At 35.6% G+C, this 19469-nt stretch overlaps 1 protein-coding gene across 4 annotated transcripts in view; it reads right to left on the bottom strand.

The window, feature by feature from the left end:
• Nucleotides 1–19469, bottom strand: part of CADM2 (cell adhesion molecule 2) — a 1083199-nt gene that overhangs the window by 287150 nt on the left and 776580 nt on the right. Inside the window, exon 1 of one of the 4 annotated variants that reach the window (XM_050782112.1) lies at nt 2383–2456. The exons of the other annotated variants lie outside the window; for them this stretch is intronic. The gene's annotated coding sequence lies outside the window, so the exon portion shown is untranslated. Of the gene's footprint in view, nt 1–2382; nt 2457–19469 lie in introns of those variants that run through there. 4 annotated transcript variants of the gene reach the window in all.

Here is a 19469-nt window from a genome sequence, read left to right on the forward strand (position 1 = left end):
TGATATGCTGATGCATCTCTTAATACATAAGGAATTTGGAACTGAATAATATTTTACAGGAGAAAATATTCCTTGTTAAGTCTTTCAAATGCTAATTTTAGATTTGGTTATATAACAACAAATACTCCTTGGTGCTAAAGACTTGACTTTGAAAATAAAGTATCCACTTCCTTCCTATGTGTATACAAGTATTCTGTTTCCTCCAGTCTAGCTTTTTACCAGATTCTTTATGCACTTGTTTCTTATACAGAGCATGTCTACTCATGACGTTGTCTTATTTAAAAAAGATTTAATCTTCCCATTTCCGGATGACTCCATCTATTGCTGATAACCGATAATTCCTTTTAATTGCCAGAATAATTCAGTCACATTAATTTTATTTTTAACTATATGCTTAAATGGAGTACTTTATAGTGTATCACCATGTACTGTTATTTTCCTCTGGGAAATTGCTGTGTCATACAAAAATGTTTTATATGTATAAAATCCTTATAATATAGTACTTAGAAAAAAAGATACAAATTAGATATAAACTTGATACTGAATTTTTTAATATAATGCAGAATAAAAGAAATATGCTAACATTACGATAGTACATATCCTGAGTTGATAACATTATGTTATTTCTTTTTCCCATTTCCCTCTGTTCATTTCATAAATTATAAAATCATGCAAAATTTCTATTAAAAGTGTAATAAAAGAAGACAAAGTTCTTGTAAGTCAAGGCAGAGAATGCTCTGAAGAGAAAAGGAGGCAAGTAGGCTGATTGTAAAAAGGGATATGGTAAGACTGCCAGGCTGTATCAGTAAAGAGGATATGGGTAAGGACAGAGAAAACAAATCTAACACTCTTTGATGAAAAGCTATGGGATGAAAGCTGATATTCTCCAGCCCGATGTCTAGATTATGCAGCTACAGAGGAGGATAGAAATGAGAAAAGAATTACAGTTAAAAGCAATTGGAGAAAAGGATCATTTTGTCAGCTGCAGATTGGCAATTGATTAGAGATGGATAGCGTTTAGCAGGAAGACCAAGGAGGAGTTGTGCAGTGGTCAAAATGAGAGATGACCACATCGCCAACCCACTTAAATGCTGTAAGAAATGTTTCTAAGAAAGCACAGTTGAATGAAGAATACTTTCTTCACTCAGAATAATTTGCTAAGGTGGCAATAAATCATGTGCTTCTAAAAATGAACCACCAGAAGGGAAATGAATATAAAGCTACCTTTGTATAGGTGAAGATGGTGTTATTTCCAAAGGACTTCAGCATTGTGAATATAACAGTAAAGTGCCATACGACAGTGAAATAAAATAAATCAGGGTAAGTCTTACATAAGTAAAGAAGAATGCAACGCGATCTTAGTTGATAGAACCTGTATTATGAGCGGTGAGCATGGGATACAAAATAGTCATAGTTGGAATCCCTTCCTGCCCAGTAGTTCCATTTTATATGTAGAACAGAGGGTCCTGCTTCTGGATCCAGGGTTATTGCTCTCCATCCAATCTGTCAGCAGAGTATTGCAATTATGCAGTCAGTTCCATGCTAGTTTTCAAGTGGGGAATTTTAAAAAGCACTTCTTCCTTTAAGCAACTCATTGTCTTATTAGGAAGCTCTAACAAATATTTATCAGTAATGTCCAAGAATGCATATTATAGCTTTGTTGTAATAATGAGAAATTAGAATCTACCCAAAGAACTATCATCAGAGATATTAGTAAATAAAAAACATTTCTAAAATATATAATAAAATGCTATGTACAGTTAAAGTGAATAAACTAAATTTGTCCATATCTAAATTTATATCTAAATTTGTCCATAAATTTCATAAGATGTTACGATAAGTGGGGAAAAACAAATGTCAAAGTACAGGGATATTTCAGCATATAATTAATAATATATTATACATATATATGGATGATATTTAGTACATATTTCATAGATTGTGTGTGTGTATATATATATAGTATATTATATATACTATATATACATATATATAGTCTATTATTTGTGCCTTTATGGCAAAAATGAAAACGAAAACTTTAATGGGAAAGATAAAATAACAGAGAGACACAGAGGAGGGGTGCAGTGGATCATGCAGTAAATTGCTAAAACAAGGTAGGAAAGCGTTTGAAGAGAGGAGGGAACCGGAGGTGTAGATAACTAGGGAAGGCTTGGCAGAGGATGGGGACTGACATAGAACATTCAGGGTGGGAGGACTTGAAATGGAGAAAGGGGAGGTGGAAAAACAGTATGAGAAATATCTCAAATTTCTGAAATTAATGTTGATTCCAGTAAATGTTGAATAGTAAAACAAACAAACAAGCAAACAAACTGGGAGTTATGCCAAAAAGAAATAATACTGGGGCCAGGTGCGGTGGCTCACCCCTGTAATTGCAGCACTTTGGTAGGTCGCGGCGGGCGGATGACGAGGTCAGGAGATGGAGACCATCCTGGCTAAAATGGTGAAACCCCGTCTCTACGGTGAAACCCCGTCTCTACTAAAAATACAAAAAAATTATCTGGGCGTGGTGGCGGGCCACTGGAGTCCCAGCTACTCGGGAGGCTGAGGCAGGAGAATGGCGGGAACCCGGGAGGCGGAGCTTGCAGTGAGCCAAGATGGCGCCGCTCACTCCAGCCTGGGCCACAGAGCGAGAAGACAGGTAGGTACCACGTGGCAAAGAGTCTCAAGGGGGACTATTATGTCACTATTAACAGATTTTCGATAAATGCTTAAGTTCATCTGTCACAAACCCTCCTATCTCCCTTAAGCAAGGGGGTTTCTGATTGCACTGTAACTTTTCTTCTTCTACACTTAGTTATGTAAAGGATTTCCCGTGTTTGTTTGTTTCAAGTTTGACCTCGTGATTTGAAAAATCTTTCTAACCCCAACAAATGATTCTTCCTCCTTTCATTTAGTATTTCCATAAAACTCAGATTAGCCATACACAAATTCCCTAACTTAAAACAAAACAAGGAGTGGATGTTTGTGTGTACCACCCACATTCCACTTCAGGCCGGAGGCACTCATTTCCCTACCTGTTGGATGACCCTCAGGTGAGCTCCCTTCATAAATTGTCCTTAGTCAAAGAAATCGATGAAATATTGTAAGCTCTTTGAGGGCAGAATTCATAAGCACTCTAAGCCTGCTTTATACGAAAGACAGCACAATGCTACTAACATACAAGAATGAGATCATCTCTTTCCCAATGGTTGAATTCCTTATTCTATTACTAGCATAAAGTCAGTATCTATTAAAGTAAGTTTTGTGGCCGGGCACAGTGGCTCACACCTGTAATCCCAGAACTTTGGGAGGCCGAGGTGGGTGGATCACGAGGTCAAGAGATCAAAACCATCCTGGCCAACATGGTGAAACCCCGTATCTACTAAAAATACAAAAATTAGCTGGGTGTGGTGGCACAAGTCTGTAGTCCCAGCTACTCCGGGAGGCTGAGGTAGGAGAATTGCTCGAACCTAGGAGGTGGAGGTTGCAATGAGCCAAGATCGTGTCACTGACTGCACTCCAGCCTGGCAACAGAGCGAGGTTCTGACTCAAAAAAAAAAAAAAAAAAAAAAAAAAAAAAAAGTTTTGTGTTGTGTATCAACAGTTTTTATTCATACCATTATTGCTTTTACTTAGGTTAATAAATATATACGTATTTTTGCTTTAAAAAACTGATAATTACTTTTAAAAATGGAAAACTTATGTGTGTTAGAGTGTCTAGAAAAGAGGTTTCCATCCCTGTTTATGTCCCAAACAGAGGGACACAAAATAGTCCAATCAAACATAGTACTCTGTGGCTCAGTAAGGCACAGTTTTGGAAGATAGTGGTGTTCAGGAGCGTTTTGCAAATGTTTCTGCAAGTGATCCTGATAGGGACTTCATCTCCTGCCTTAGGGAGAATCGAACTAAAGGAAATGGCCAAGGCATTAGCTCTAATACTATATAATACTAACAGTAGGACTCATGCATGATCTAAATCAGTTTTCTATTTCTTATCAAGTAACAAGCCTGTGTGGTAAAAGGAAAGACGAGATAAAAATCATGTTCACAATATTTAAAGGGTGTATACCTTTTAACCATTTCATTCTTTGAATGTTAATATATTACCTATTTTTAAAACAATATTTTAAATATATTTGAATATAATTATTATTAACTAATCTTCTAAGGAATTTTATACAAATACATAAGACGTTAAGAAAATTGATTTCAATGTAATTTATCTTAATGTATTACTTTCAAGATATTCTCAAACAACTATAAAGGGATCAAAATAACTCTACTATGAACCATAAAACTTATCAGCTGCCTTGTGTAAATTATGTGTAGAGAAGGCATACTTCCTGTGCTGCTCATACAGGAGCACATCTTTGAATGAACACTGACTTCTGAATGCCTCATGTTCTTTTATGATGAATTATGCAGAAGTTCCATACCAGAACTATGCTAAGGTGCTGAAGTTCATGTCGATGAGTTGTTTATGGCTCATACAGATGCAGTGGACAAATACCTTATTTTTTCCTTTACATGTAAGTCCAAAATTTTGTGTAGAATAAATGCCATCAACGTACAAATGGATAAATTGAAAAGCAACTGCTCAGATAAAATGATCTTCTTAAATGAAAAGAAAAAAAAAGTATCCATCTTTCAAGGATACAGCTGGGAAAAATTTCAGAGTAACTTGCTGTGCAGGCTACGCCTGCAAATCTCATTAACAGTAATGGAATTTTGAACATAACAACTAGTACATTGATTTGAACATTTTCCCAATGTGTACATTTAATTTTTAGAAAAGCATTTCTTTCAGAGCAGTGAGATTTCAGAAAACTTCATATATCTAGCAAATCTGGCATTATATGTGGATGTTTCTTTTATAAAAGTGAAATTATAAAAACACTCAAATAGAGAGCACAAAAGGTCCTTCTAATACTTTATGAAACTATAAAACATTAAGAAAAGAAGTACTGGAGGAGTCTCTTGCCCATAAATTTATGTACTTACTTTTAAGTCTATATATTTACCATGATAAATTTATTTATCAGAAGTTTTTTATTGTCATAGAAGATATTTATAATAGAATTTGGAGAAAGTTTATGGAAAAACAGTTTTGCAATTCTTTTGCCTGAAAGCTAGCAAACACACATCAAAGTAGAGAAAGGACACAATGTAATGTTCCCAAGGTCCCCAGTATGGCAGAGACTGTTAATTATTTCCCAATCTCTGTTCTCCCATCCCATAATTTTATCTGGGTAGGTGTCCTCCAGAATAAAGACTATACTTCCAGAATCTCTTGCAGCTAAACGTAGCAATCTAACTAAGTTATGGTCAGTGAAATACAAAGCAAAGTATTATGTGTCAGCTTAGAATAAACAGACTTTATACCCCTTCCCTTTCTTACCTATTCCTTTCTCCATGCTAAGCTTGAAATAAAAGATGTTGCCATCTAGAACGATGGCATAGAGACCAGACAAATTCTAGAGAACAGCAATTTTAAATGCCCAGGTAGGAGTGATCTTTATTGCTTATACAATATCATACATTATTTTATTGCATTTGTGTTGCATTGTATTACACTGTATTTCATCAGAAGTAAAATGCCTATATAGTAGACTGTATTCCTGTGTTAAAACATAACAGTATTCTGATTCTGTGCTACCTTTTCATTCTGTGCTTGAAATTTACATGCTTAAAGTGGATATATTTGAGGAAAATTGAGTAATGCAGAAGAGAACTAGGCAGGAATAAAGAACCATAGCAGAGGAGTTCAAGCAATGTCTTTTATTCTCTGGTAAGATATTCTAAACACGATAAAAAGGAAGATGAGAGAGCATTAATCATATATCCATGCATTTATTATTTTTAAAAATTAATAAATGAAATCAGCCTCTGTTTGATTCCCTCTCTGTATAGTAAATGATAATCTGTTCCAAATAATAGCCGGACCTACATGTGCAATAGCATTATTTCTTATTATCATTTGGACTTTATTAGGTATGAGTACATCACATTTGAATTAGTCATTTTAAGTTTTGTGTCCCACCCCCACTTTACCCCTTCTTATGCTCAGCAATATACATTAAAAATTATATTTATAATTTTTCTGTCCTTTGGGACAAAATTAAGAAACATGAAGACAAGTTTTTAAGGCCGGGCGCGGTGGCTCAAGCCTGTAATCCCAGCACTTTGGGAGGCCGAGACGGGTGGATCACGAGGTCAGGAGATCGAGACCATCCAGGCTAACACGGTGAAACCCCGTCTCTACTAAAAAATACAAAAAAAACTAGCCGGGCGAGGTGGCGGGCGCCTGTAGTCCCAGCTACTCCGGAGGCTGAGGCAGGAGAATGGCCTAAACCCGGGAGGCGGAGCTTGCAGTGAGCTGAGATCCGGCCACTGCACTCCAGCCTGGGAGACAGAGCGAGACTCCGTCTCAAAAAAAAAAAAAAAAAAAAAAAAAAAGACAAGTTTTTAAACAGTCAAGTCGGAACACTGATACTTCTAGTACCAAAAAAGACGCATTAATGTGAGATCAACTACTTCAAGTGAAATTGGAAATATAATAGCCAGTAAGATTCATCTTGGGTGAGATTACTGCTACACTGAAAATCTCAGTCATATTTAGTAATATTTGTCTTTAAGTTTAATGGATTACATACTTAAACCTCTGACTCAAATAAAACCAAACTAAATATTGAGTCATCAGGAACATGCACAGATAAAACATTTTACTGGAAATAGAATACAGTGTATGAATAAATTTGTCTCTGTTTTAGAAAGAAACACATAATAATTAAGAGTATCTTTAGGCCCAGATAATGGTCAAAGTATTTCTCCACAAAGGTGTCTTTTACTAGTGGTCATAAACACAAAAATGTTTTCTGGAAAGGATAACTTAAATGGGGGTAGGAAATGCTAGTCATGTTTCTCATTGAGTTTATAATTACCATCAACTAATATTTTTTGAGTCCCTCTGTGCGTGGCAGTATGGTAATAATGATCAGCATCACTGACTGCCATCTAGGTGTCCAATGCTAAATTAAGTTTTGCTGATTTATGTTCATTGCTTTATTTGTGCCCTGGCTCATCTGTTCTTACAAGCTGCTCTGTTGTGCTCCTACCAACAAATTATGTGACAGTACCAACCTGGTGCTAATTTACGGAACTCTGTGCTACCACCAAAACATTTCCCGGCTTATATATATCTCCCTATCCATTATTGTTTTTCTACCTCCCTTTGTCTCTTAGTGAGCACTGCCAAGTCAATAATATATCCGGAGTAATTAAAAAACAAATAAAGCAACTCAACTTTACACTTTTCCATCTGTTGGTTTGTGTACTTTACCTCCTCTGCACACGCTGGTGAAATCTATAAAACTTCCATTTGATTATTAAATTCAGTCAGCCTAGGAAAAAGTAACCCATTCTGTTAAAACTTAGAGGAATCTTTTCAAACATACATTTGAATGTCAATCATTAAAGATTTTTCAATAGATCACAAAGATTACAACCAAATGCCTCCTTTAGTATCTCAATCATCTCTCACTCTCCAGCCTCATCTCCAATCACTTTATTCTTGCATTATACACTAAGTCATTAAAAACTTGAAGTCCCTAGAATCTACAACACTATGTTTCTTCTCAATTGCATTAATCATTAATCATACGCAGTAGTCCATCCCTTCAGTATCTGGCTCAACTTCTATTAAGCTTTGAAATGTTAGCCTTTATCACTCCCCGTACTTTAGCGCCTATTCCAGTTTTTTAAAAAATGCTCCGTCTCATGTTTCTGTATCATCTGCTCTCTCTCTCTCTCTCTCTCTCTATATATATATATGTATACACACACACACCCCCCTAACATGTATCACACTCTCTGAATTATCCATTTACTCATCTATTTCTGTGATGCTTCTTGAAACAAAAATTAAAGTATTGGGACTCCTCAATTGCAAACTCCTTAAATACACGAACCATGTTTCTTTATTTCTCTAAACCAAGAACTTAATATTTGTCTTTCGTAATGTAGGTGCTCAATTAAAATATCTGAATGCTAACTAAGTTAAAGCATGAACAAATATGCATCTTCAAGCCAAACTCTTATCTTTAGTCCTTTTCTTACAGTCTTCTAATAGCATTGCAAATGTTAATTTCCTCCCCAAGTTGTCATTATGGTATCTAAGTCTAGGTGTATGGTAAATTTCATTAGTTAAAACATGCCTTTACTTAATATTTTATAAAGCCATAAGCCAATATTATTTTATAAAGCCATAAACAGCCAAGATTCATCAACTTTCACTTCTGATAGACTTCATCTCCTGAGCTCTGACAACCCAAGTGGAGATCAATGAATCACTTCACTGTTGCGAAAAGTCAAATGATATTTTTATTAAGCCATCTTGCTATTTCACTCCTTCTACTGTGCAGGAGATCCAATTATATAAAACTTCTGTGTCTGTCCTAAATTTTCAGCTTTGGGAAATTACCCAATCAATATTTCTTAAAATCATAGAGTTGATTCAAAAATAAAATAATTTATTTTCTGTCATAAAAAACCATTTGATGCTGTTCAAATTGGATTAAAAAAGACTAAAAAGCTAGCAATATCATCCTAATATCTATGCTGAGATAATTTGAAAGAAAACTAGTTTTTTGACATTAATCTGATAAATAGGTTACATATTTAATATGATATTTACATATGTAGGCTATATATTTAATATGATGTCCATATGTAAGAATAAATACAGTACATATAATATCAAAGTTTACAATATAAAGCAGTTACTACATGATCTTCTTTTACAAATCCCATTGCACCATGCAGTAAAATTAGTATAACTGACGGTGTCAAATAAAATTTAATCATATGTGTACTCAATATGTAATGTCTTCAAACATTGGGAGAGCCAATGATCATGTGTATATGTAGATAAGGATCTGGAGCAATCTGGATTCAATAATTAGAATTAATCATTGCCTAATTTTGTCCAAGACCATCTAAGAATAAACTTGAGTTAGAAGAAAGTGGAGACAAGAAGTTTGTTAATAAAAGACATGATGATGACATTATTTGAGCCCTTGCGTTCAATCATGTCTAAACTTCACCCTGAACTTTCCAGACATATAGACCATTAAATCTCTTTTTGTGCTGTGGTGTAATTAAAAAAAAAAAAAAAAAAAAAAAAAGTTGGTCTTTGTCCTAGACTCCTGTCACAAGAGATTCAAACACCCTTAGAATTTCCTGAGTGATAGGCACGTCTTTTGTTTTTCATTACGAGCCCCTTTCAATCATACCTGAGTTTATACTAACAAGGTGTGTCATGGTAGTGTCAAGGGAGGGGCTGGCCAAGTGATTAGAGGTTTGGTTTGGAACTTTCAGCCCCATCTCCCAGCTTCCTGGGAGAAGAGGGAAGTTGCTACACGTTGAGTTTAATCAAGTGGCCATGATTTGATCAACCATGTCTGATATGGTTCTGATTTGTGTCACCACCCAAATCTCATGTGAAATTATAATCCCCAGTGTTGGAGGAGGGGCCTGGTGAGGGGTGATTGGATAATGGGGGTGGATTCCCCCTTGCTGTTTTCATGATAGTGAGTTCTCAGGAGATCTGGCTGTTTAAAAGTGTGTAGCACCTCCCCCTTCTCTCACTTCTTCCTGCTCCAGCCCTGTAAAATATGCCTGCTTCCCCTTCACTTTCCACCATGATTGAGTTTCCTGAGGCTGGTAAGCCAGGCTTCCTGTACAGCCCGTGGAATAGTGAACCAATTAAACTTTTTTCTTTATTAATTACCAAATCTTTCTAGCAGTGCAAGAATGGACTAGTAATACAGTATCCAAGTAATGAAGTGTCTCAGTAAAAACTTTTGAACAATGAGGTTTAGGGAGGTTTCAGGTTGGTGAACACAATAGTTTGCTGAGAGGGTGGCATCTCTGGAGAGGGCAGGAAGCTCTGGGCTACCCACCCACTCCCACATACCATTTTAAAGCATCTTTTCCATTTGGCTATTCCTGAGCTGTATTCTTTATAATAAAAAACACATTTTAAGTTACATTCTCACAAAACTTGTTTGGATAATTTGATTAGCATTGTTTTGTGATCAAATGAAATAAATATTGAAAATGGCAAATCAAACAAAGTGTAGCCCCATGGTTGCTTGGTTCTAATAACCAATGATCTATATGCAAAGCATACAAAAATTCATAAAATAACTAGGATACATTATACAAGACAAGTAGAAAAACTACTCAAATAACTTTCTAGGGTTGCAGTGAGTTCCTTATGAGATAGTGATTTAAAAATCAGTGATAGAACCACCTGAAGCTGGTGATCAGCAGCTTCCCAATAAGATCTCAGGACTTGGGTATGTGGGCTCAAGTGTGCACATTAAGAGGCAAAATGGCCACATTTAACTGGTATATGACTTCTAGAAACATTAGACTGGTAAGGGAAGAACACCTCAAGTGAGCATGCGTATATCTCCAGTAAACACATGGCACGTGCACCCCCCAAGTGCTGGCAGGCCACTGTGCATGCAGACAGCCCACCTCAAAGGAAGAATCCAGGGAGAAGAAAATCAGACCCTGGAAGAATGCCAGCCTATAAAACCCCAAGTCAAAGGTCAAGCCAAACACTTGAATCTCTTAGGTTGCCCCCTTGACCCTCTTCCAAGAGTACTTTACTTTCCTTCCTGCTCTAAAACTTGCCTCAGTCTCTCACTCTGTCTTATGCCCCTCCCTTGAATTCTTTCTTCTGCGGCAGCAAGAGTGGAGGTTGCTGCAGACCTGTACGAGTTCACGGCCACTAACAATAGGAGGCATATCCGAACAGGTGTCATCATTTTCTCTACCCTTCCTGCACGCTTTGTACTCACCTGTTCTAGTTCCTATATTCTCTGCTCATGTTGTTCCTAGTTGTTCTTAGCTAGCACCGATCACCTCCCACGAAGAGGTAGAGGGCAGCACTTGAGAAGGTAGACTAGAAATAGACCAACTTCCATGATGCCAACAAGTACGTAGGTTGTGTACTGTGTGTGTGTGTGAGTGTTTTACCACATTGGCTATTATGACAGGTGTCATTTATAGTCAATATCTGAATGATTAAATTCATCTGAAAACTATTTGTGTTACCTTCACTCCATTTACATGTTGAAACTTTTGTATTTACTTGTAAAAAAAAAAAAAAAAAAAAAAAAAAATCCATGACTCTTTTCCTTTCCACAAATGGGGCAATCTGGACATTAATGTTTGCATTTGGGCAATAACTTTAGGATGACCTACTAGACAATGAGGTAGGAGGCATCAGAATGGCTATTCTTGTTTTCAGATGATTTGTCTTCTTTCTTCCTGGGTAACAATGCAAAAGTTTAATCCTTTAATATAGTCAGAATCCAAATCCCACATGCTGACATGCTGATGGACTTTGGAAAAGTTTAAGTCAACTTTGTGTGTGTGTGTGTGTGTGTGTGTGTGTGTGTGTGTGCACGCACACACACACACGCACATATGAGACATCAGGAGAAGGGAGAGAAGAAAAGAGAGGGGAGGAGAGATGTTAAACTTCTTCCTGTGCTGCATATCTTATATTTGATTGCCTAGATGTACACCACACACACCTGATCTTTCTCTACCTGTTTCTGCCCTGGGAGGCTTCTGATTAAGTTAGACAAGTGCAGAACCCTTTCAGGAGATCAGAGAAAGGAAAGAAAAAGGTCAGCATCTCATATCCCTGCAGGGTTGCATCATGCTGGATAGACCTCATCTTTGAAAGTGGCTCTCTCTACACTATTCTCTTTCTTATCTTGGAAATCATTATCTCCTTTTGCATCTTCAGGTTGAGTATTGGTGGTAGCTGCCCTGTTACCAACCATGGGTTAGTGCACCGTTTCTTGTGATTTTCCTATACGCTATCCATTTCTTTGTTAAACATCTCTGTGTTAAATTCTATTTAAATTATCTTAAAGTTGAGTATTTTGTGCTAGGGCCCTTTTTGATTCATTTCATCTAAAATCATTTCTAAGAAAAATCGCCACAGGTATTAGTCCTTATAAAGGTTCTCATACTACTATGGTCAGAAGAGACATTTACCAAATGACATCCTCTAGCGATAGTTCTGATTATTTATAAAGGTCATTTGAGATAATCTTTACAAACATAAAATAAAAGCAAACAGAATTTAACATGGACTTAGTCATAAGCATATGCCTTGATAATTGCAAGTATTGGTTGTCAAGTTTTTAAAAGATCGTTTAAGAAATATATTAACTGATTGTCTGGTGAAGACCATGAAAAGCAAATGGGTACTACGGGTTTGCATTAAAATTTGCAGTGCCAGCATCATAGACAAATGAAAGAGTGCTGCAGCAGCTCAAAGAACTTAAATGGATGTGAAGATATGTTCTGAAAAACTCATGTTAAATGACTCAACACATTGAGTCATTATTGATGACAAGACTCTGATGCCAAAGATGTATATGAGAATTCTGAATAACATTTCCAAGAAATAGGAACATAGAAATAAAATACTATTTCTCAATGAATATATTTTATAAAATATACTCATTTGAACATGTCATTAAGATGATAAATATTATAAGATGACATCTAATAATACCATGGATATCCTTAACAGTTTAACTCTTCAATCCTGACAACATATGAAAACTATCTGCCATTGAAAAAAATGAAGCTCAACTTACAACTGGTTTGCTTCATGTTCAGACATATGTAGTTCCTTTCCTCACTATACATATTTTCTCAATGAGTGTTAGACTCATGGACTAGATTTTTATCTTAGGTTCCTTTCCATCACCTCCACCACCATTGCCGCTACCCAGTTTTTGACTCACCTCTCGGGTTTCTCCCCAGTTGAATGACTCATTGTACGTTAGGACCTCCAATTTTAACCTACATTCTTTCTTTCCAAGTTTCAAGATTTCTGGGTAATTACTTTTCAAAATGTTCTTTTATGCTTGTTTTAGTTGAAATTAAATTCCTCTCTTATTTAACTTCTAAATCTAATGCCTATATTATATCTAATTTTGTAATGAGGCTTCTGAGAAGGGAAGTTATGAATGTTTGCTTTTCATGAACCAAGTTCTCACTAAGCTTGTCAAATTATAACATATGGTAAATGGTGTCACATATGAAATTACATTTGTTCCCTGAGTATGCACACTGATAGCATGGAGGACCTTAGCTTAGGAAACTAGTCAATAAAAAAATAATGCTCTAATTCTTTTTATCTTAGTGTCAGAGCAACATCAGACATCCAAGATAGTAAATATCCTGTACTGTGGCACTTGATATATTTCTTATCTATTTTAATAAAAATGCCCCCACTAAAGAATCTAACTGTTCTTACCATGAGAAAGGGAAATAATAAAATATTTTCTTTGTTTTATTTTTGTATGCATTATAAATACATTTAAAGAACACAATGATTGAATATTCACTATATTTACCATAACCCCTTATTCTGTATCTCAAAGTGTTCTTCAGTGAATCATAGAGTATTTCCAATATGACAAGGATCAAGGGGAAGAATGTTTGTATTTTCAGTCCTGCTGCCTATACAATTCCACTTTGTTCCCAAATTTCCAATTGCAGGATTAAAGACAGATGAATAAGTGACAAATTTTAGAAAGCTGGAGGGATAACCTTAGAAAATTAAGTAGCAGAGAACACACCATTCACATTTTAGCAAATGCTATCTGGATGTCAAAATAAACTCATTCAAGATGAAAACACATCTCAAAAGATGTAGAGTTGGTGAGAAAATTACTAGACATCTTTAGAAAATAAAAATGCATGATCAAAGGTGGAACTTTCGATATTAAACAGAAAGATATGGGATACAAAAAATCTTAAGATGAGTTAAACTTCTCAGACTATAGCTTTAAAGCTTCTTATGATTTCTATCTAATGCAGAATGACAAAGAGTAATTCATGGAAAAAATTTACATCACCTAAAAGGAAAAGATTTGACCATACACCTCATCATTACTAAATAGATAATATCAGAAGAAGTATATACTCTTAAAACAAAGGAATCTAATACCAAACATGAAGCATGCAAATAGCAACAATAACAACAAAAATACTCATATAAATTGTATACCCAAATTCTTCCAACTAAACAAACAAACAAAAACTATTTAGGAATAGGCAAATGTTAACACTTGAAAATAAAACCAAAGGAATGGTAGAATCCACAACACATTTACTTTAATCCCAAGGAAATTCATGCACCTCTGCATGTGAAAATATTCTGGGCTTAGTGATTGTTGTGTTACTACCACCTATTTTTTCCTCTCTATGCACAGTCACACAACACAAATACACAAAACGTGTCTATCGTTTGCTATATAGATTTCTCTGTCAGCATTTTAAAAATGTATTTATACCACAAAATGTTCTAAGATACAGATATATCCTGGGTTGTATCAATTTAGAGCAAGCAATCTTTTTCTTTTTAGATTGGCAATTTCTAACAAAATTGATTTGTACTTCATTAAAGTGTTTAATAATGTAAGGATAAGTAGGAAAAAATAGGTTAGGCCATGAAAGTAAAGATACCTGAAGAATAATTATCATGCTAATTATTTTTATAAAAATGAAACTCATGTAACTATTTCTTCTAGGGTTGCAATACAGATGAAGTGAGAAAATGGGTAAATAGTGCTTAGAAAAGCTCAGCACTTAGTATTACTAATTAGTATTACTAATGTCAACAAATTGGGGCTACATTTGATAGCAGTTTTTTGTTGTTATTCTTGCCATTATTTGTTTTGTGTATGGTATTGGATTCGTTTGTTTCAAAAGTATACACTTGTTCTGACATTTTCTGTTTACTAATGATAAGGAGTATTGTGCAAACCTGTTCCTTGTAGGTGACATACTTTTTCCCATGAATTACTCTTGTTATTCTGCATTAGATATGAATGTAAGCACAATTGAAGCTATACTCTGAAAAGCTTATTGAACTTATCTAAAGACACTGTTGATACCTTGTAGCTTTCAATTTAATATCAAAAGTTATTATTATCTCATATTTACAGCATGTCTTGAGCTGCCTTCTTTCATGTACACTGCTTGAATACTTTTATAATTAATTCATTTATCCACCAGAAAACATTGAATACTTACAGATTACTAGTTGCTATATTAAGAACTAGTAAAGTTCCTTACAGTTTAGAAAGATAAAAGAACATATCAATAAAGATGTGGTGAACACCTGAGAGAGGCAAATGCAGAGCATCATAAAAGTGCATAAAGCAAAGCCCCCTAAATGGGATTAGGATGAGGGCAGCTGTGGAAAGACTGAGCAAACTGGGCAGGGAAAGTTTTTCAGATGATGTGAAACTGAGCAATGTGTGGTGTGACTAACACAATCTCTCTTCCAGTCTTCTCCATCCTATTTGCATCTAGGGCCCTGACATTATTAGACTCAGATAAGTGAGCGTTCAGCTGAAGTAGATACAGTCAGAGTTCCTGCACAAACACAGATACCCATCAGAAACCTGGGTAGAGAAATAAATTGACTAGAAAGGAGACACAAGGACAATGTAGGCTATTTTGCCTGCTTCGTTTCTTTTGGCAATGCTGTGCGCTTATTTTTTTTAAATGGATGTCTAGACATAAATAAGATAAAGTTGATTATAAGAAGAATGTAAATGTACTTCTCAGTACTTTCATTTTAAAAGCTAACAACATTGAGGCCTATTAAGAGCAGTATGATGAGAGAAAGGCTTTGATGTCTGGAAGAGGAATGTTCCTGAGAGTTTGATAGAGAAAAAAATCTACAGAATCTTTTTTTTCTGCTGATGGAGATTATGGTTCAACAGGGGTAAAAGTTCTCAATTTATAAAACAATCTCACACACATGAATTTTTAAAAACACATTGAAAAGATGTTTTATATTATAATAAAACATTAAAAATGAACCATATTTCTTTACATCAAATGCCATACTAGCTTATAGGGGAAACTCCTTTATATCAAAAAATTTTACTGTATCAATTGGTATGCCTCCTCATATGAGGCCCACTCTAGTTCTCCTTTCCATACAGTGTCATCCTACAGCAAATAATTCATTCAGAAACTGCTCCTCACGGTCAAAATGAGTAATATTAAAAAGTAAATCAATATAAACTTGATTATGCTAGCAGTTTTGATAACCTCATGGAGACTGTGGTTATTTATGGAACTAAGGAGATTCTAAATTTTCATAAATTTACAAATTTTTCATTCTATTTTAAACACTGAAGCAGTCTGCATATTACATTTGAGACCAATGATTTCTATTCTTTATTGTATTGCTGCTGTAGTACCCATGTAATATCCTCTTTTTATTTTTAAGGCACCAGAACATCATAGAAGAATACAGGTTTTACCAATTCTTGAAGCAGCTCAGTCAAGACGGGTTGATTCTCTGTCTCTCATTCTTTTTCTCCCATTGATGTTGCCTTCACTTTCTCCTGTATCCTAATAATCTCTCATCATGTACTACAAGTATCTTATTTACCCTTTCCTTCTAATTGGAGGGCAGACAATTTATTTCCATTAATATACAAACATTCAAGGAAGTGTTAAGGAGAAAATTGTTTGTCACATAATATGAAGATCTGTGTTTAAGTAAAGTGTTAACTATTTATTCATAGGTGATCATAAAAGAAATTAATTTTTAATTTTAAGAAATTATTTAATTTCCATCTCGTAAGATGGAAGCTTCATAGATGAAGAATGCATGAGTAACAGAAAACATTGAAAACAGGATACATAATTCTCCAAAATGTAAGTGAAATTCCTTGGTATTGATCAATTGGTAAACAAGCAATGTAAGAGTCAAGCGATTATAGGATGTTATTTGTAGTATTTCTAGTAGTCATTGTAATATTTTTGAAATATTATTAGATATTTTTCTTATATTTCCAGATCTGCTTTGGTCTTCTCTTCATCCTGTTTTACCTTCCAGAATCAGGCAGAAGTCAGGTTATTCAGTATCCTGACATCAGGAAAAATGTAAATTCAAAAATTAGAGGAAAACAAAGTCTTCCCTGGCTTTTTGATTTTAAAAGCCTCAGCCCTAAGAGAACAAACTTGGACTTAACAAAAGATTTGAAAAGACATGATGGAGGTGAGAAGATAAAACACATCTGTCTCTGACAACATGAAGAAAAATCAATGAGTAGAAGAGAAATTGGAAGGGGGGTGTGGGGAGAGTTACCCCCTGAGTCACAGGAAGACAATGCAAGCTCTAGATGGTTCAGAGGGATTCCTGAGAATTTTTTCCTCAGAAGATCTTAGGACTGGGATAAGACTCTAAAGCAGACATGAGACATTAAGTGTAGAGAAAGAGACTTTTATTCAGGAGCTGCAGGATGGTGCCACAGGCATGAGAGAGATGAGGAAAATACTGACAATGAAAGAGAAAGAGAAAAAGAAACGGAGGAGGGCAGGCACATACCAAATGATGGCAAAAAATACCATTTCGTTGAATTTAGAAAAATGCAGTTATATGGTACACTTGTTTTTCTGCTTAGAATATTGATGTTACAGTACAAATTCTCCTTTTTTTTTCCTTCTAAAGCCTTTGTTTTCAATGAGTAGGTGGAGAGCAACACACAGGGCTTTTCCAAATATACATTCATCAGTTCTATTTATGTAATTAAATAACAATGCTAATGATCAACAGCTATGTTTCCAGAAATCAGAAATAAGCAAGAAGGAATCTTGTATAGCTGCAATACTTGTTAGAAGCCCAAGCAATTTCTACCTCAGTGGCCTTTGATGTTATTACTGGATTGCCATAAAATAATTGTTCATAATGAGGTTCCAGTTGCTCTTTGAGGAAGTTTTAAATTGAAGTTGTTAAAATAAAAAATAAAAAATGTCCGTGCTTTCAAAAAGTACTAGAAATCATTCAACCTTTTTATTTTGTTGGATAATGGTATTTTTTTCTATGTATCTTCTTTTATTTCCTATTTGACCATAAGTGTTGTCGATCTTTTCATTGTGTTGGAGTGGGGAAGGCTAAAGTTGGAGGTAGGCTTCGATTCTGACACAACAAATAAATGGAACATGGAGAAAATAATTTTAAAAAATAGGCAAAAGAGAGATTAACACGGAAGGAATCTCAGAAAGAAAATATTCAACACGATTCAGAAGTAAGATCTAACTTCATAATTTCATTCAACAGCTCAAGCCATCCTGCCACCTCAGCCTTCTGAGTAGCTGGGACTACAGGCATGCACCACTATGCCTGAATAAGTTTTACTTTTTTGTAGAGATGGGGTATCACTATGTTGCATAGGCCGGTCTTGAACTCCTGGCTTCAAGTGATCTTCCCACCTTCACCTCCCAAAGTGTTGGGATTACAGGCGTGAGTCACCACACCCAGCCCACATAACATTCTTTATATAAAGTTATATCTTACTTCTGAATCATGTTGAGTATTTTCTTTCTGAGACTCCTTCCTTGTTAATCTCTCTTTGCCTATATTTTTTCTTATTTTCTCCATGATCCATTTATTTGTTGTGTCAGAATCAAAGCCTACCCCCAACTTTAACCTTCCCCACTCCAACACAATGAAAAGATCAATAATACTTATGGTCAACTAAGAAATAAAAGAAGATACATAGTCAGAAAAATACAATTATCCAACAAAATTAAAATGTTGAATGATTACTAGTACTTTTTTGTTTGTTTGTTTGTTTGTTTGTTTTGAGACGGAGTCTGGCTGTGTTGCCCAGGCTCGAGTGCAGTGGTGTGATTTCGGCTCACTGCAAGCTCTGCCTCCCGGGTTCATGCCATTCTCCTGCCTCAGCCTCCCGAGTAGCTGGGACTACAGGCGCCTGCCACTATGCCCAGCTAATTTCTTTGTATTTTTAGTAGAGGCGGGGTTTCACCGGTCTTGATCTTCTGACCTTGATCTCCTGGATAGTCTTGATCTCCTGACCTTGCGATTCGCCCGCCTCAGCCTCCCAAAGTGCTGGGATTACAGGTGTGAACCACTGCGCCTGGCCACTAGTACTTTCTAAAAGCCTGGAGATTTTTTATTTTTAACAACTTCAATTTAAAACTTCCCCAAAGAGCAACTGGAACCTCATTATGCACAATTATTTTATGGCAATCCAGTAATAACATCAAAAGCCACTGAGGTAGAAATTGCTTGGGCTTTTAACAATCAGCCAAAACCTTAGAGACACCCTTGACTCTTTCCTTTCTCTGCATTCTGCCTCCAAACTTCCAGAAAATTCCCCTGGCTATAATTTTAAATTAAATGCAATTTATTCTCACCAACTCCATGCTAGCACATAATAAAAGCCACCATTATCTCTTCCCTATAGTATTACAATAACATCTTGAACCCTCACCAATACAGCGACCATAATTTCCATTGAAATTCATAAGGCAGAGCATGCCATTCTTCTGCTGTCCTTCCAATGCTTTGCCATTGCACTCAGAGTAAAAGC

This window comes from Macaca thibetana, chromosome 2 (assembly GCF_024542745.1).
Source record: "Macaca thibetana thibetana isolate TM-01 chromosome 2, ASM2454274v1, whole genome shotgun sequence".
NCBI classification, from domain to species: Eukaryota; Metazoa; Chordata; class Mammalia; order Primates; family Cercopithecidae; genus Macaca; species Macaca thibetana.